Genomic DNA, 18,121 nt, shown 5'->3' with positions numbered 1-18,121 from the left:
CTTGGGAAATCAACTTGAAGAGCAACTCTGGTCTTTGTACCAGGAAGGAAGGCATTTCAATGATGTTACTAGAACACAAATTTCAAGAAGACCAGAATCTTGCTGTTTCTTTTATCCCTAGCTTTAGGAGTACTATTTTTCTCAGAGTAATCAACAAATACATATTTGCATAATAAATGAATGTGTTGGTTGATGGGAACCCAAGTCATCCTTTAATACCCCCACAACAAAGCAAAATTACCTAGCAGTAGATAAAACTTGTGCTTTGAAATCAGACATGGATTCAGGTCTTATCCCTGTCATCTGTTCTACCTGAGAACTTAAACTTGAGTCTGTTTGCTGTCTGTTTGCTGTCTGTAACTTGTAGCCAAATGATTACTACTTTGTTTTGTGAAGTTTCATTAAGATAGTATGTAGAAAGTGCTCAGCACAGTACTTCGAAGTGCTCAAACTAGCTCTTTGTGTGAGTAAAAATCCTCAGCTTCTGCTAACATGGGTCTCCCCTCGATTTTCAAATTTAATTTCCACCACATGTCTCTGCTTGTATTAGTTGTCTTCTCCATCCAGCATTTCATGTATCACTATGAATATATGCAGGAGCAGAATAATAGGAAGAAGGCAAGGTGTTATCTTCTTCATGAAACTAACCACCACTGTGGCCTTAGTCACAAGTCAGCTCTTAAGTTTAGAATTTTTGAATGCTGGTTACATCATCTGTGTATTCATCACATACCAGGCCTCACTGCATCCAACATGATTTAGAAACAACATGTTTGGGATGGATGGATGGGTGGGTGGGTGAATGAATGGTTGGACTGAAGACTCTTAACGTTCTCTGGCAGCTCCACAGTAATTTCTTATCTTTACACCCCTGACGAGGCAGCATAGCTTCTTGCACATGCTAGACAGTGTTGGATGGAGGAGAAGAAAAATCAGAAAGAGAGAGAATGAAGACCAATCCCCACCTGCAATCATTCTCCTTTCAGGGCATCCTGTTGAAAGATGTTATTGAGTCGAGAAATGGGGAGTTGACAGCCACTCTCTGGACTCTCTCCCAGGGCCTTTTTAGAACAGAAAAGTTAATTATGGAACCAGATTAACAGTTTCTTTTTTGATACAGTCAAAGTAAAACCAGCAGGATGCAATTTAGCTCTTCCCCACTTTCCAAATAGCAGCAAATTTTCATACAAAACAAAGAGACACTTGAATTGCAAATTACTTGGAGAATCAGCTAGCAACCCCAACAGGAAGAATATTTCTGCTGCTTTCAAAGGCAGGCTATTGCCTTTTCAGGTTTAACCATGTAGTGGGTCCTTCACAAAGGCCTGGGTACCTTGCTGCTTCCACTCTTGGTCACGAGGGAAGGAGGAGCAATTCCTGAATGTTCACTGGAGTGTTCCCATGTGATCTTGTGACTCAGAACATTCACCCGTTCTCCAGATCACCTCTGATGCTCACAGGGTCATCCTTTACTCAGAGAATGAGACACTGTAGAGGTCATCTCATTCCCAGGTGGCAGGGGCAACTGACATAACAAATAGAACCAGGGGTGGGTGAAGACTGGGATGAGCTACGTAACCATTATTGTGCGGGAATTCTGGACCATTATTGGTTGATGCTAGGCAATTCTGAAAAGTCTGTAACCTGGATTAACTGAATTATTATTTGTGTTTTTTTGCATTTAATTAATAAAAGAAGAAAAAGTACCATCTATTGACTGGATATGGCCTGGGGCTCACCAGTTTATAATTTCCAATCTAACACAACTTCCTTGTTTAAAACTGAGGTCAAGCCAGGTGCGGTGGCACACACCTGTAATCCCAGAGGCTTGGGAAGCTGAGCCGGGAGATGGAGAGTTCAAAGCCAGCCTCAGCAACAGTAAAGCCCTGTCTCTAAACAAAATACAAAATAGGGCTGGGGAGATGGCTCAGTGATTGAGTGCCCTTGAGTTCAATCCCCAGTATCCCCCCCCCAAAAAAGGAAACTGAGGTCAAGAGAAAAAATTGATGTATAAAAATCACAAAGTAACTGAATTTTCTGGCATCTCTTCTGTTGCTTGGTTAATATAGCATTTTCCCTTCAGTCCTAGCCCCTGGCAATATAACAGGGCAGCTTCATTTTCACCAGAACATTTATAAATTTTTTTTTCTCGTTTAAATAATATTTTGCAGAAGGTTTGAAAGATAGATGAAGAAAAGTAGATCACAATCACGTGGTGATTTTATTGGTGGAGGGACTGGACTGGAGGCTGGGGTGGGAACCTAGCTGAACCCAGGCTGTTTCCAGGGCAAGGTGGCATCTCAGTTGGGTTAGTCCTAAACAGGCAGTAGGAAATTAGGACAGAGGTTGAAATCACATATGCTAGGTGAAAGAAGCAAGTAATGGAGGCCAGACAGGGAATATGCAAGTGAGGAAAACGTGCCTTGCTCACAGGATGTAGGTGCTGCTCAGACTCACCCTGTGCCGTCATATAGGAATGCAGACACAGCTAGGAGCCCTTCTGATTTTTTTATATGAAATACCAAATATTTTATGTGCAAATTTGTAATATTTAAATGCCCAGTTTTTGGTAAATAAGAGTCAAATGGATGAATTTCATGATTGCTTTTACTATTTCTATAAGGAATGCCATTAGGATTTTGATTGGAATTGCATTAAATCTGTATAGTGCTTTTGGAAGTATGGTCATTTTGATAATATTAATTCTGCCTATCCAAGAGAAAGGTAGATCTTCCCACCTTCTAAGGTCTTCTTTGATTTCTTTAGTGTTCCGTAGTTTTCATTATAAAAGTCTTTCACCTCTTTTATTAAGTTGATTCCTAAGTTTGGTGTTTTTTTTTTTTTTTTTTTTTTGAGGCTATTTTAAATGGGGTAGTTTTCCTCGTTTCCCTTTCTGAGGATTTGTCACTGATGTACAGAAATGCCTTTGATTTATGAATGTTGATTTTATATCCTGCTACTTTGCTGAATTCATTTACTAGTTCTAGAAGTTTTCTGGTAGAATTTTTTGGGGTCTTCTAGGTATAGAATCATATCATTGGCAAATAGTGCCAACATGAGTTCCTCTTTTCCTACCCGTATACTTTAAATTTTTTTTTGTCTAATTGCTCTGGCCAGTGTTTCAAGAATTATGTTAAATAGAAGTAGTAAAAGAGGGCATCCCTGTCTTGTTCCAGTTTTTTAAAGGGAATGCTTTCAGTAGTTCTTCATTTAAAATGATGTTGGCCTGCGGCTCAGCAGAGATAGCTTTTATGACGTTGAGATAGGTTTCTGTTATCCCTAGTTTTTCTAGTGCTTTGAACATAAAGGGGTGCTGTATTTTGTCAAATGCTTTTTTTGCATCTATTGAGATGATCATGTGATTATTATCTTTAAGTCTATTGATGTGATGAATTACAGTTATTGATTTCCGTATGTTGAATCAACCTTGCATCCCTAGGATGAACCCCACTTGGTCATGGTGCACTATATTTTTGATATGTTTTATATTCAATTTGCCAGAATTTTATTGAGAATCTTTGTATCTATGTTCATTAGAGATATTGGTCTGACGTTTTCTTTCTTTGATGTGTCTTTGTCTAGTTTTGGAATCAAGGTGATATTGAAAATAGTACTGGGAAAACTGGAAATCCATATTCAACAAAATAAAATTAAACCCCTATGTGTCACCATGCACAAAATTCAACTCAAAGTGGATCAGGATCTAAGAATTAAACCAGAGATACTGCACGTATTAGAAAAAGTAGGTCCAAATCTCCATCATGTCAGATTAGGCCCCTACTTCCTTAATAAGATTCCTATAGCACAAGAATTAATATCAAGAATCAATAAATGGGATGGATTAAAAACTAAAAAGCTTCTTCTCAGCAAAAGAAACAATCGGGTGAATAGAGAGCCTACATTTGGGGAGCAAATTTTTACCACACGCTAATCAGATACAGCACTAATCTCTAGGATATATAAGGAACTCACAAATCTTAACACCAAAAATACAAATAACCCAATCAATATATGGGCCAAAGAACTGCACAGATATTTCTAAGAATATGATATCTAATCAATCAACAAATACATGAAAAAATGTTCAACATCTCTAGCAATTAGAGAAATGCAAATCAAAACTACTCTAAGATTTCATCTCACTTCAGTCAGAATGGCAGCTATTAAGAATACAAATAGGGGCTGGGTTGTATCAGCAGTAGAGCACTTGCCTAGCATGGTTAAAGCCCTGGGTTTCGTCCTCAGCATCGCATAAAAATAAATAAGTAAAATAAGGGTATTATGTCCAACTACAACTAAAAAATATTTTTTAAAAAAAGAATACAAACAACAATAAGTGTAGATGAGGATGTGGGGAAAAGGCACATTCATACATTGGCTGTACCAATTTGCAGTTCCACTAGCAATCTGGAAAACAATATGGAGAATCCTTAGAAAACTGGAAATGGAAACACTATTTGACCCAGCTATCCCACTCCTCTGTCTATACCCAAAGGACTTAAAAAGAGCATACTACAGGGACACAGCCACATCAATGTTTATAGCAGCACAATTCATAAGAGCTAAACTGTGGAACCAGCCTACATGCCCTTCAGTAGATGAATGGATTAAGAAGCTGGAATATATACACAATGGAATATTATTCAGCATTAGAAGAGAATAAAATTTTGGCATTTGCAGGTAAATGGATGCAGTTGGAGACTATAATGGTAAGTGAAGTTAGCCAATCCTATAAAACCAAATGCTGAATATTTTCTCAGGTTTAAGGGTGCTGGTTCATAAGATTGGGGGGGTGGGTCTGGGAGGATTACATGAACTCTAGATAGGGCAAAGGGGAAGGTGGGGAAGGGAGGAAGCATGAGGGAAGGAAACATGATGGAATGAGATGGACATCATTACCCTAGGTACATGTGTGAAGACATGAATGGTGCGACTTTACTTTGTGTACAACCAGAGATATAAAAAATTGTGCTCTATGTGTGTCAAATGAATTCTAATGCATTCTGCTGTAATACATAACAAATTTAAGTTTTAAGAAGGAAATGCTGTGCTGAAGCCAATCTATACCAGTTCATGAGAGCCAAGTGTTAAATTATCAACAATATTTCAACCCAATTTTTAAACAGCCTAATAATTAAATTATGTAACAGACGATCTTCAGATGTTTAAAAAAAAGTCAAAACTGATACCAAGTGGCAAGATTTTGGCTCTGAACTTCCTCTTTGTGACCTGTGCTTAGTGGCTCCCTGAGGATGTATGGGGCCCTGGGCAGCTAAGTGAGCTGGGTGAAGGGTTTGCTTGTGATCAGTGCAGTCACAGGTCAGCAGTGAGAGACCTGTATCCTGCATGGAGATGACCTGGTCAGGACACAGACTTAGGGCATCAAGCCCCTGTGGGGAGGGGACTTCAACCAAAGCCAGCCTACAGCTGGACAGATCCTTCAGGGAGAAGATGCGCTCAAATCCAAAACAGATGTGGCCTTTGAGAGAGAGTGTGAGAGAGTGTGAGTGAGAGAGTGTGAGAGTGTGTACATACATATACAATCTTCTCCTTGCTAAATAATAGATCATCTTCCTTGGCAACTCTAAAAGACATCTTCATTTTCTTTAAAGGAGAAACATTCAAAATCAGAAGCACTCAAAGACAACAAATGTGGCAGCTTTGCATTTTACTTTAATGAATCAATGAGTAGGAAGCAGAATGAAATGGAAGGAATCTTAAATGTGGGTCCTGGACTTCCCCATCCTGACCCCTCTCTGAGCTTCCATTTCTCACTCTGTAGAGTGAGAACTATGACACCTGTCTTATCTCCCTGGGTAGATGAGGATATTTGATAGAAAGAGACAAAAAACCCAACTGCCTTAAGAAAAAAAAAAAAAAAGGTTCATATTGGCTTGTTCTACTGAAAAGTTCAAGCATTCCAACCATAGCTGAATCCAGGACCTGAATATCAAGGTCGTGTACATTTTGTTTGAAACTGCAGTCTCAACACCCCCACTGCTCCAGGAACTCATCCCCACCAGGCCATCTGCACTGACAAGAGATGTTCCCTTCCCTGAATTGTCAACACAAATGTCAGTACTAACTTTTACTGGCCTCAGTCAAGTCCCATACCCATTTCTGAACCCATCAATGTGGCAAAGAAGATGAAATATGCTGAGCTGCTGAGCGACTGGACCAATACACATTCTGTGGAGCAATGAGGCACTTAGCTTGGAACATGATTTCTCTTCTGGATGGTGGCAGATGAAATAGTAGACCTGATGCTCTGCTAGGAATAAACCATTCCCATTGAAAGAACTTCCTGGGAAAATGCCCAGCCTGCTCTATGAGGTTTATTTAAAACTAGTCATCCAGCTGGTGAGAACAGGGCAAAATACTTAATTACTGCCTGGTGCCAAAAGGAGATGGTCTATTTTATGTATATTTTCTCTCCTGTGTCTTTCAGGCTTGCTTTGACAGAATCAAGAGTGACAGAGGACGCTTGTGTCATTGAAAGCAATAGTGAGTAGTTTTTCTTATTATTCATAAGTGGTAGGATATAGACTCCTTTCCAATGCCAAGATGAGCTTCATTAAACTACAATTCCTTCCCCTGATCCATTTAAACAGATCTCACCCAGCCTCATTGGAATATCACACATCATAGCTTAAGTTATTTTTTTTCTAATTTATATGTGTTCTCCAGAGCATTAATGAGACTGTCATGGTACATGTCGCTTAAGATATGTTCTTCATTGCAAGTAACAGAAGATGCAGATTCCAAGTGGTTCAGTAAATTTTTAAAAGTTACTCTTACAACAAGAAGTCGTAACATAGGGACAGGTTCCTTGGAGCTAAATGGAGTAGATCAACACTGTTGACAATACCTAGATTTAAACATCTTCAGAAAGATCTCTCTTTCACATCTCCTTTTCATTTGCCTTTCCAGAAAGTCTCCAGGGGATTACTACTCACATTCATTTGTCAGAGTGGGTCACATCCCTTGCATCAAAGTGTACTGGGCCACCAGGATTGGCTTAGACGAAGCATTAGTCTCTTGCTAGGGTTAGGAATGGAGCCCAAATCCCCTAAAGCACATGGTTACATAGAGAAAAGTGAATATCTGAATAAAATTTAAGTCTAGAAAGGAAATAAAAAAGATGAATGTTGTGAAAGCAAACAATAGAATGTACTAGAAGGTGATGCTGTGTAAATCTTGGCCTATATGGGTACCCCCCTAGTCCTAAGACCTCCTAACTCCATCTCTGATGAAAAAAGCAAGCACTCAGCCTTGGCTAACCTCCCCTCAAGCCATGGGTAAAATTAAAGAAATACTTAGAAATGCTTTTGACTCTGGAAATAAAACCCAAGGCATTATCATTATACCATATGCAGACTGTTTCTCCAATTTGCATAATTATAAACTCTCCCTCAAAGAGTAAACATTGATTGCTGCCAACTTAAAAAAATAAAAAACAACTACAAAGCAGTATTAAATATGCATTGCTAATTTGACTTTCTGATTTGTCTGAGAGCTTCACAAAGACATGCACAACTCCATGGATATTGAGTACTTAATAAAACCTTCCACCTGTCTGAAGTCAACAGGAAAAGAAAAGCTAAATACCAGTTTCTTAGCTAAAGAGTGGGTCGATGCTGGAAAATTACCTGTGGGAGTTCATTCTATTAAATGACTCTGATTTATTCTTCTATGCATTGACTGCCACCGTTCAAGAAATGGCTTTGTTCAGCCAAAGGAAGGTAATATTTCCTCAGGATGTCTCCATTCAGTTTTAAAAGTCTCCCGTGAACTGGACATATATTTAGACAATTATAGGAAGTGATTCAATTGATGCAGGAAGACTTTCCTGCCCCAGAAGTCTATCTCATTGATTTGCTTCAATAACCACAATAATTCTGGATTGGGCTTTGAAGTTTCTTGCTAGAGTGTAAATACGCTACCTGGACAATATTCTCAATATGATAGTTCACCAGTTAGTACCAAAAACGCCTAAAATACAGAATATAGATGTACATAGAAGAAGACTGGAGTTGTATTACAAATCACATTTAAAATATTTGTGTATGATAATGAATACAGGTGATAGGTACATCTATGTTCATACATATCTATATGCCATGTTATGTAAGGGTGTTCCTTTTATACAAGTTATTTTATAGCCTGCTTTTTAAGTTCGACAACACATTCTTGCAGTCTGTGTATGCACATGTATTATGTATGTCTATCTTTTTGTGGTTGATTAGTACTGCTTTTTGGGAATTAATGGTCATTTATCTATTCACCTATTATCTGTCATTTCTGCTTATATTTTTACAATTTTAAAGTAAACCAAAGCATTCTTCTGCACAGAGATTTTTTCTCCACACATACGGCTTTCTTCTGGAAGGTTAATCACTATCAGTGTGGGGTCACTCAACTGGGTCTAGGGCTGGAGCAATGAGGTGCTTGAGGACTACCAGAACATGGCCTCTGAGTCTTCTGGACATGAGGGCTCAGGTTCCTACAGAAAAGTCTAAATGTCAGGAGCAGGAAAATGAGGACAAAGTGCACCAATAATAATAAGAGATTTGCTGATATGACAGGCAACTGACTTGTCTTTGTGTTTATTAAATAATGTCTCTCTGTCCTTTGTGGAGACTCTGCAGTCTCACTCTGGGCAGAAATGAGCTCTGTTTTCTGTGGTGATTGTTGCTCACCAATGTACAATGAGTGCCTAGCATATTTATATCACCACGTATATGTATTTTTTGGCAACCACCTGTATGGGTGGAATCTTCTAGTAAAAGTTATGACCATACAAATACACATGTGGATGTCCCCCTTTTCCTGTTACCAAAATGGTTCACCCTCTGTCTGCACTTTTTTAAATTCACTTTATTATTTCTTGGAGATGGTGTTCCTTTAGTATGTTTAACTGATTATTTTCAATGGCCACATGATGTTCTACAGTATGAATGCCTCAAGTTTACATAACCAGTGTCCTATAGATGGATATTTAGGTTGATTCTGATTGTTTGCTTTTATAAATAATGCTGTGATAAATATATCCCTTAAAGAATTGCTTTTGGAAAGCACTGGACTTTCACTGTTGGTATCAATGGCTTTTTTTCTGATATCGTAAGAACCACATAGTCATTGCTAGGGCCAGATTGGGGGAGTGGCATTGAAAAGCAGGAACTTTTGATCCCCCGTTGTACTTCTCCAATGTAATTCTTCTGCAGTGATTCCCTTGCTCCAGTCCTGGGTGCCTTAGCTGATCAAGTCCCAGAATGCAACTAAGAGAACACTGTGGCTTTTCTGGAAGACTAGAGACTTCCATCTTTGGACTTCTCAATACAATTGTGGGAGATGCATGTAAGACTGCTCCCCTGGGCCAGCTGCCAGGCTTATCCAGAGTGGCACAGATGTCCCTGAACAGTGGCAGTATGATGTGGCAGGAGAGCACCAGCTGCAGGTCAGCATGATTGACTCATGTGGGTGTTTTCCCAAATCAAGACACTGTCACCAGGAAATGGGGGAGTGAACACTGGAACAGCACAAACCTACACTCTTTGGATGTTGACCCTTAGTCACCATTGCTCACGTGGTGTTGACCTTTGTGGCCTCTCTAGTCGTCTTTCCTCATAGGCACTAAATGCTTTGTACATTCCCCAGGTTTGTGGTTGGCCACTACATATCGGGATGTGAGGCCTCACTCAGGCACCTGCCTGTATTTCTTTAATCCTCATCTTGTGAGATCCATACAGAGTTCTCCAGATGTGGGAATCCACCCTCATGCCTTCTGGCTAGCTGGATGTGGGCATGATTAACAGCTGCAAAGCTGGAATGCCTTCTGAAGACCCATAGTATTCTGGGCCAAAAACACACACACATACTGAAACCTCAGCCTGAGTTCTGACTGGGTGAGGTTTTCAAATGCGGGCATATTGTTATAAGAGTGGAGTTGACGAGGCAGACTAAATCTTCCCCTCATTTTTGGTGTTGTGGGGATGGGGGAAGGAACCAAAGCCTGTATATAACAACACAAGTAGCAATGGGCTACCTTTGAGTTCCTGTTTTGCCCCAGAGTCTGTATGAGGTGTAGAGCATGGTGACTAAGCATATGGAACAGGTCTAACAGGGTTGGGACTCCATCTCCACCCCTCAGTAGCCGTGTTGCCCTGGCACATGTCCCAGTCTCTCTGAACGTCAATTATAAATAACATCTGCAAGACCACGGTAACAACACCTACCTGGTAGAGCTATTGAAAGGATCAAATGATGTAGGCCATAGAAAGTCCTTAGCCAGGGCCTGGCACAGAGCAAGCGCACCCACCGAGCTAGCTGACAAGTTGTATAGCTCTCCCTGCAACATCGTTTCTCCCCGTTGCCTAAGTGTGCAGAATCAGAGAAGATAAATAACTTGCCCAAGACCAAAAGTAGCCGGACTGGAATTCAAACTTAGGCCCATCTGCCTCATTCATTGTTCAGGTATTTATTGTTATTCTCATAAGCACTGGGGATAGGGAAACAAATGAGCAAGACACACTCCTGACCTTCCGCCGCCCCCCACCCCACTTCCCCGGAGCTCACAGCCTGAGGAGAGGCCAGGAGATTCCCTGATGTAGCTACTCAGTCATTCCCTTTGTAAAGCTTTCCAGAACCCTTATTGGAAATGCCTCTGGAGATTCTTGACGATAACTGCAGTAACTGATATTTATGTGGTACTGTTAAGTGCTCATCTACTCTCCCCAGCAGCCCGGTAAGGCAGGTACAAGTATCATCCCCATTTTATAGATTAAGTAACTAAGGCTTGAAAAGGACAAAACACCTTTAAGTTCACAGATAGGATGAGGTGGAGCTGGGATATGAAATGAGAGCATACTGGCATGCTCTATTATGCTATTTAAAGGATTCAGGGTGACTTGTGACTATCTCTGATGCAGACTTCATAGAATCACATATAAGCTCTGTCCTATATTTGAGCCCCAAGCTCCTGCAGTTTTACCGTCAGATCTAAAAATACTCCAATCAGAACCAGGAAGCAGGACTTATACGAAGTGCGCCTTAATTGCATTTTTAAAGACCCCTGTATCAAGCTCGGCTAGGTCCGTCAGGGGCCAGTGCCCACTCACATGGGATCGTGGTCTTGGAGTTGGCCTGGGCCGGGTGCAGACAGCCATGACCTGGGCAGACAGAACCAGGGAGTCCGGCTGGCTGACACCGCCATGGCCTAGTGACTTCTGCAGAGCCACTGCAAATCACAGAGAGGACTGTGTTCACAGGAGTCCAACAGACTTCAGTTCTGCCTCCCTGAATTCTAAGATTCACCTGAATCTCTCCAAGCGCCTGGTGGGTCCAGGGAGCCACCGTGATTTTTCCCTACTCAGTGGCTTTATTCATGGCTCACAGATACTGCCAGTGGGGGTGTGGGGGCTGCATAGCCCCAAGACACTGAGAGATTGTTGACTAGGAGTGAAAACAAGGCAGGGAAAAAAGGCTCCCTGCAGAAAACAAAGTGGACTCGCCCTTCACAGACAAAGGCAGAGGCCACCAGGAGTCTGAGCTCAGGTCTACATCTATTGCAAGACAGAACACCCAGCAGAAGGCAGAGGCTAGATTTGTATTCTGGTTCCCAATATGAAATTTTTTTCCCATTTTTTTTTATTGGTTGTTCACAACATTACAAAGCTCTTGACATATCATATTTCATACATTAGATTGAAGTGGGTTATGAACTCCCAATTTTTACCCCAAATGCAGATTGCAGAATCACGTCGGTTACACATCCACAATTTTACATAATGCCCTATTAGTAACTGTTGTATTCTGAAACCTTTCCTATCCCCAATATGAAATTGAGAAATCTAATGCATACAATCCTTCTCGGATCAACTCCACGCCTGCCTCCCCGGCTAGACAATCACTCAGGAAGACACACAGAAGGTCCTGGGACTGTGCTACAGAGGAGCAAGTTAATAGAGTCATACGGGTCTCCTTGAAGCCTCACAGCACCAAGGAAGGGGACACGGGACATTTGAAACTCATTTTACACATGTCCAAATTCTGAATATCCAGACAGGCTACTAGATCTGCCCAAAGTCATGCAATAATCTGATGGAAGGAAGACAAATAAATCTCTGTTACCTATGCCCTCGCACACACTTGGACTTCAGCTGCTACTTCAGGGGAAATGTGATCATGTGTGGAGGGTGCTGGCCTGGCCAGAGCAACCTCAGAAGCACTCAGTCCTCAGTGGCTGCCATTCCATTGCTGAGTCTTCCAGTCGCTCTTCCTGCATGGCAGAGCTGGACACCAATGTCATCTATTTTGTATGTGCACCTGCGGGGATTATATTGGTGAAGTTTGTGTTGAGCCACGTCCTCAATTAGCGCCCTTAGGAAAGACTGCTGCACTTTCCCTACCTATAGAGGGAAAGAGTAAATTGGGAATCTATACATGAATAACAAGAAGAAGAAATATCTATGATAATTCCACAAAAGGTCAGTTTTTATAATGGCGGATGGCCCAACAGCCTTCAGAGTCACCATTCTAGCTTTTTGTAAAGTAGCTGTGGTGGTGTTCATGGAAACACTAGGCTTTGACCTAGACAGATTATGCAATTGTGCATCAGAGGGGCCTAGGCTGCATGGAAAAAGGATGTTTTCCTGTCCTGTGACCACCTGCTAATACAGATGGTGTCCCAAACCACTCTCACCTGAAACTTGACACTACACTGCTAAAGAGTGAACTGTAGAAGGGTGGTCAAGGGTCAGCTGGAATTAGGTTTGAGACTTATATCTGCCATATTGTGATGCCTAAAAAATATTAACCAATTCCAAGACTAATTCTTCAAATGTAAGATGGAGCTGCTAACATACCTAACCAATAGCTCTCCTAACAAATAGTATCTCATTGAATCAAAGAGCATCCCCATTCATATTAGGAGTAATAGTAGTATCATTTTAATATAACTGAAAAGAATCCTCACCCAGAGATTCCCACACCTGGCTGAACATCAGCATCACATGGAATACTTTCTAAAATTATATATGGCTGGGCCCCACACCTGTTAACTATGCAGCCTGATTTCATATCCTCAGCATCCTAGACTTCCTTTCCTTTGATAAGCATTTTACAAAAATTTGTCTAGGGCTCAAATGGAGTGCTTCCATTAGCCAAGACTACAAGTGTTTTCCAAAATCCCCGAGTCTAGAGACAAAGCTTCAATACTTTTTAGAGCTTCTCAGACAATTCTTTTTCTTTTTTTGTGCCGGTACTAGGGATTGACCACAGGAGCACCCAACTACTGAGCCACATCCCCAGCCCTTTTTTGTATTTTTTTTAGAGACAGGATCTTACTGAGTTGCTTAGTGCCTCACCATTGCTGAGGCTGGCTTTGAACTCACAATCCTCCTGTCTCAGCCTCCTGAGCCACTGGGATTACACTATGCCTGGCCTCAGACAATGCATAAGCAGTCAGATGAATATCAGTACTTAGAGTCATTTTGGAGAGCCACTGACTGGAGCCCTAGAGAGGCTAAGCAACTCTCAGGTCATAGGACAATAACACTCAACAGCAAAAGGTAATAAGAATGACAAATACAAACTCCCTCTTTCTGATTTCCAAGGTAATAACCTTCTCACCAAGTCAGCACAACAAAAATTAAGAGAACAGCTAAGTTCTTATTGTTGCCTTAGGTGGGCCAGATGACCATAGTCTTCCATGTGTTTCAGAAGTTTAAATCCATCAATAGATTTCTACCTGAGGCCTTCCTGTGGATTTCAGTTTGAATGGCAGACCCAGTGATATTTTGGGATATCAGCATTTCAAAGTATTGCTGACTTTCCCTAGGCAAGGCTGGCTTCTTAGGACCTGAGATTATAGCCCAGGTATCACAGCTACATCCCATGGATACCACCTCTAGTTAGCTTCCTGAATTGTAATAGTGCCCAGAAGGGAATGAGCAAATTAGAAGAAGAAATCTGGCACATAAATCCATAAGGAATAGGACACATTGCAGGCATAATCTGAAGATGATATTTAGAAGAGCTTATAGAGAGAAGGGAGCCCTCATACACACTGTTAATTAATATAGCCATTATGGAAAACTGCATGGAGTTTCCTAAAAACAAAACAAAACAACAACAACATAAAAGATACTATACAGCAATTCTACCTCTGGGTATTTGTCTGAAAGATCTAAAATTACCTTGTCAAAGAGCTATCTGAACCCCATACACCACTGTTCACAGTAGCCAAGATACTGAATTCACATGTTATCTACCAACAGATGAGTGAATAAGAAAAATGTGGTACATACATATGCAATGGAATGCTATTCAGCCTTTTTATTGTTATTTATTCTAATTTGTTATACATGATGGCAGAATTCAATTCATATTACACATATAGAGCACAATATTTCAAGTCACTGATTGTACATAACGTATTTTCACCCCATTTGTGCCTTCATACATGTACTTGGGGTAATGATGTCTAACTCATTCCACCATCATTCCTACCTCTTTGCCCCCTCCCTTCCCTTCCCTTCCCTTCCCTTCATCCTATCTAGAGTTCCTCCATTCCTCCCATGCTCCCTGCCATCACCATTATGAGTCAGCATCCTCATATCCAAGAAAACATTGGGCCTTTGTTTTTTGGGGATTGGCTTGCTTCACTTGGCACATTATATCCTCCAACTTTATCCATTTACCTGCAAATGCCATGATTTTATTCTCTTTTAATGCTGAGTAATGTTCCATTGTGTATATATTCCCAAGTTTCCCTAGCCATTCATCTACTGAAAGGCATCAAGGTTGGTTCCATAATTTAGCTATTGTGAATTGTTCTGGAATAAATATTGATATGGCTGTGTCCCTGTAGTATCCTGTTTTTAAGTCCTTTGGGTATAAACCAAGGAGTGGGACAGCTGGATCAAATGGTGGTTTCACTCTCAGATTTCCAAGGAATCTCCATACTGCTTTCCAGATTGGCTGCACCAATGTGCAGTCCCACCAGCAATGTATGAGTGTGCCCTTTCCCCACATCCATTTTGGGACTACTTTTTCTTCTATTAGGTGCAAGTTCTCTGGTTTAATTTCTAGGTCCTTGATACACTTTGAGTTTTGTGCATGGTGAAAGATAGAGGTTTATTTTCATTTTGTTATACGGGGATTTCCAGTTTTCCCAGCACCATCTGTTGAAGAGGCTATCTTTTATCCAATGTATGTTTTTGGAGCCTTTGGCTAATATAACTGTAGTTATGTGGGTTAGATTCTGTCTTCTATTCTGTACCATTGGTCTACAGATCTATTTTGGGTGCCAATACCATGCTGTTTTTGTTACTATTGCTCTGTAATATAGTTTTATATCTGGAGTAATGCCACCAGCTTCACCCTTCTTGCTAAGGATTGCTTTGGCTATTCTGGGTCTCTTATTTTTCCAGATGAATTTCATGATTGCTATTTCTATTTCTATGAGGAATGCCATTGGGATTTTGATTCGGATTGTATTGAATCTGTATAGTGCTTTTGGTAGTATGATCATTTTGACAATATTAATTCTGCCTATCCAAGAAGAAGGTAGATCTTTCCATCTTCTAAAGTCTTCTTTAATTTCTTTCTTTAGTGTTCTGTAGTTTTCATTTCGCCTCTTTTGTTATATTTATTCCCATGTATTTTTTTTAGGCTATTATAATTGAGGTGGTTTTCCTAGTTTCTCTTTCAGCAGATTTATCACTGATATACAGAAATGCCTTTGATTTATGGATATTGATTTTATATCCTGCTACTTTGCTGAATTCATTTATTAGTTCTAGGAGATTTCTGGTAGAATGTTTTGGGTCTTCTAAATATAGAATCATATCATCTGCAAATAGTGCTAATTTGAGATTTTTCCTATCCATATCCTTTAATTTCTTTCATCTAATTGCTCCAGCTAGAGTTTTAAGAACTATGTCAAATAAAAGTGGTGACAGAGGGCATCTCTTGTCTTGTTCCAGTTTTTACAGGGAATGTCTTCATTTTTTCTCCATTTAGAATGATGTTGGCCTGAGGCTTAGCATAGATAGCCTTTAGAATGTTGAGATTTGTTCCTGATATCCCTAGTTTTTCTAGCACTTTGAACACGAAGGGGTGCTGTATTTTGTCAAATGCTTTCTAAGCATCTTTTGAGATGATCATATGGAATTTTATCTTTGTCTATTAATGTGATGAATTACATTGATTTCCATATATTGAACCAACTTCGCATTCCTGGGATGAACCCTAAACTTGATCATGATGCACTCTTTTTTTGACATATTTTTGTATTAGATTTACCATATTTTTATTGAATTTTTGCATCTTGGTCTGAAGTTTTCTTTGATCTGACTTTGTCTGGTTTGGGAATAAGGGTTATATTGGCCTCATAGAATGTTTTTGGAAGTGTTCCCTTTTTTTCTATTTTATGAAATAGTTTGAGAAGTATTTATGTTAATTCTTCTTTAAAGGTCTTGTAGAACTTAGTTGTGTATCCATCTGGTCCTGGGCTTTTCTTTGTTGGTAGCCTTCTGCTGACATTCTCTATTTCCTTGCTTGAAATTGATCTGTTTAAATTGTGTATATCATCCTGATTTAGTTTAGGTATATCATATGCCTCTAGAAATTTTCCAATGCCTTCAATATTTTCTATTTTATTGGAGTACAGGTTTTCAAAATAATTTCTAATTATCTTCTGTATTTCTGTAGTGTCTGTCATAATATTTCCTTTTTCATCACAGATGTTAGTATTTGAGTTTTCTCTCTCCTTCTCTTCATTATTAAGGCTAATGGTTTATCAATTGAGTCTGTATTTTCTTTGTTTAGCATTTGTTTGGTAGATCTATCTAGTGGAGAAAGATGTGTGTTAAAGTCACCCAGAGTTATTGTGTTGTGATCTATTTGACTCTTGAACTTAAAGAGTTTGATTGATGAACATAGATACTCCATTGTTTGGGACATATATATTTACAACTGTTATGTCTTGTTGATGTATGGTTCCATTAAGCAGTATGAAATGTGCATCTTTATCCTTTTTGATTAACTTTGCTTGAAGTCCACTTTATTTGACGTGAGGATGGAACTCCCTGCTTGCTTTCATAGGCTACATGAATGGTATATTTTATCCCAGCCTTTCAACTTCAGTCTGTGCATGTCTTTTCCTATGAGTCTCTTGAAGGCAGCATATTGTTGGATCTTTTTTTTTAATCCTGTCTATCAGTCTGTCTTGATTGATGAGTTTAAGCCATTAACATTTAGGTTTATTATTGAGTTATGATTTGTATTACTGGTAATTTTTATTTATTTTTGGTATTAGCTTGACTTGGTTTCTCCTTCGGTTGACTTTTCTTTTATTGTAGTCCTTCCATTTGCAGATTTTCAAATTTGTTTTTCATTTATTCTTCATGAACTATTTTGCCAAGAAATGTTCTGTAATGTAGGCTTTTTTTGCTGTAAATTTTTTTAGCTTTTGTTTATCATGGAAAGTCTTTATTTCACCATCAAATTTGAACCTTAATTTTGCTTGATATAAGATTCTTGGTTGGCATCCATTATCTTTTAAAATTTGGTATACATTGTTCCAGGATCTCCTAGCTTTGAGAGTTTGGGTTGAAAAATCTTCTGAGGTCCGAATTAGTCTTCCCTTATAGGTTATCTGATTTTTCTCTCTTGTGGCTTTTAAAATTCTACCTTATTCTGTATGCTGGACATTTTTATTATAATGTGTCTTGGTAGATCTGTTCTAATTTTGTACATTTGGTGCCCTATAGGTCTCTTATATTTGATTTTCCAATTCATTTTTCATGCTTGGGAAATTTTCTGATATTATTTCATTGAAGAAATTGTACATTCCTTTGGTTTGAATCTCTGAAACTTCCTCTATCCCAATAAATCTTAAAGTTGGTCTTTTTATAGTATCCCATAATTCTTGGATACCGTTCTGTTCGTGGTTTCTTACCATCTTCACTGTGAGGTCAACTTTATTTTCAAGATTGTACATTTTGTCTTCATTGTCTGAGGTTCTGTCTTCCAAGTGGTCTAGTCTGTTGGTGATGCTATGTATTGAGTTTTTTAATTAGCTTGTTGTTTCTTTCACTTCAAGGATTTCTGTTTGTTT

The 18,121-nt window shown here is 39.5% G+C and overlaps 1 protein-coding gene across 3 annotated transcripts in view; it reads left to right on the top strand.

Moving 5' to 3' along the window:
• Atp10b (ATPase phospholipid transporting 10B (putative)) overlaps positions 1-18,121 on the top strand; it is a 335,243-nt gene that overhangs the window by 139,857 nt on the left and 177,265 nt on the right. For all 3 annotated transcript variants that reach the window (XM_078052000.1, XM_078052012.1, XM_078052023.1), the window contains one exon: positions 6,449-6,504. The gene's annotated coding sequence lies outside the window, so the exon portion shown is untranslated. The remainder of the gene's footprint in view (positions 1-6,448; positions 6,505-18,121) is intronic.

This window comes from Ictidomys tridecemlineatus, chromosome 1, assembly GCF_052094955.1.
Source record: "Ictidomys tridecemlineatus isolate mIctTri1 chromosome 1, mIctTri1.hap1, whole genome shotgun sequence".
NCBI classification, from domain to species: domain Eukaryota; kingdom Metazoa; phylum Chordata; class Mammalia; order Rodentia; family Sciuridae; genus Ictidomys; species Ictidomys tridecemlineatus.
The sequence above is the reverse complement of the archived record's forward strand: the minus strand, read 5'-3'. Positions and strand labels throughout refer to the sequence as shown.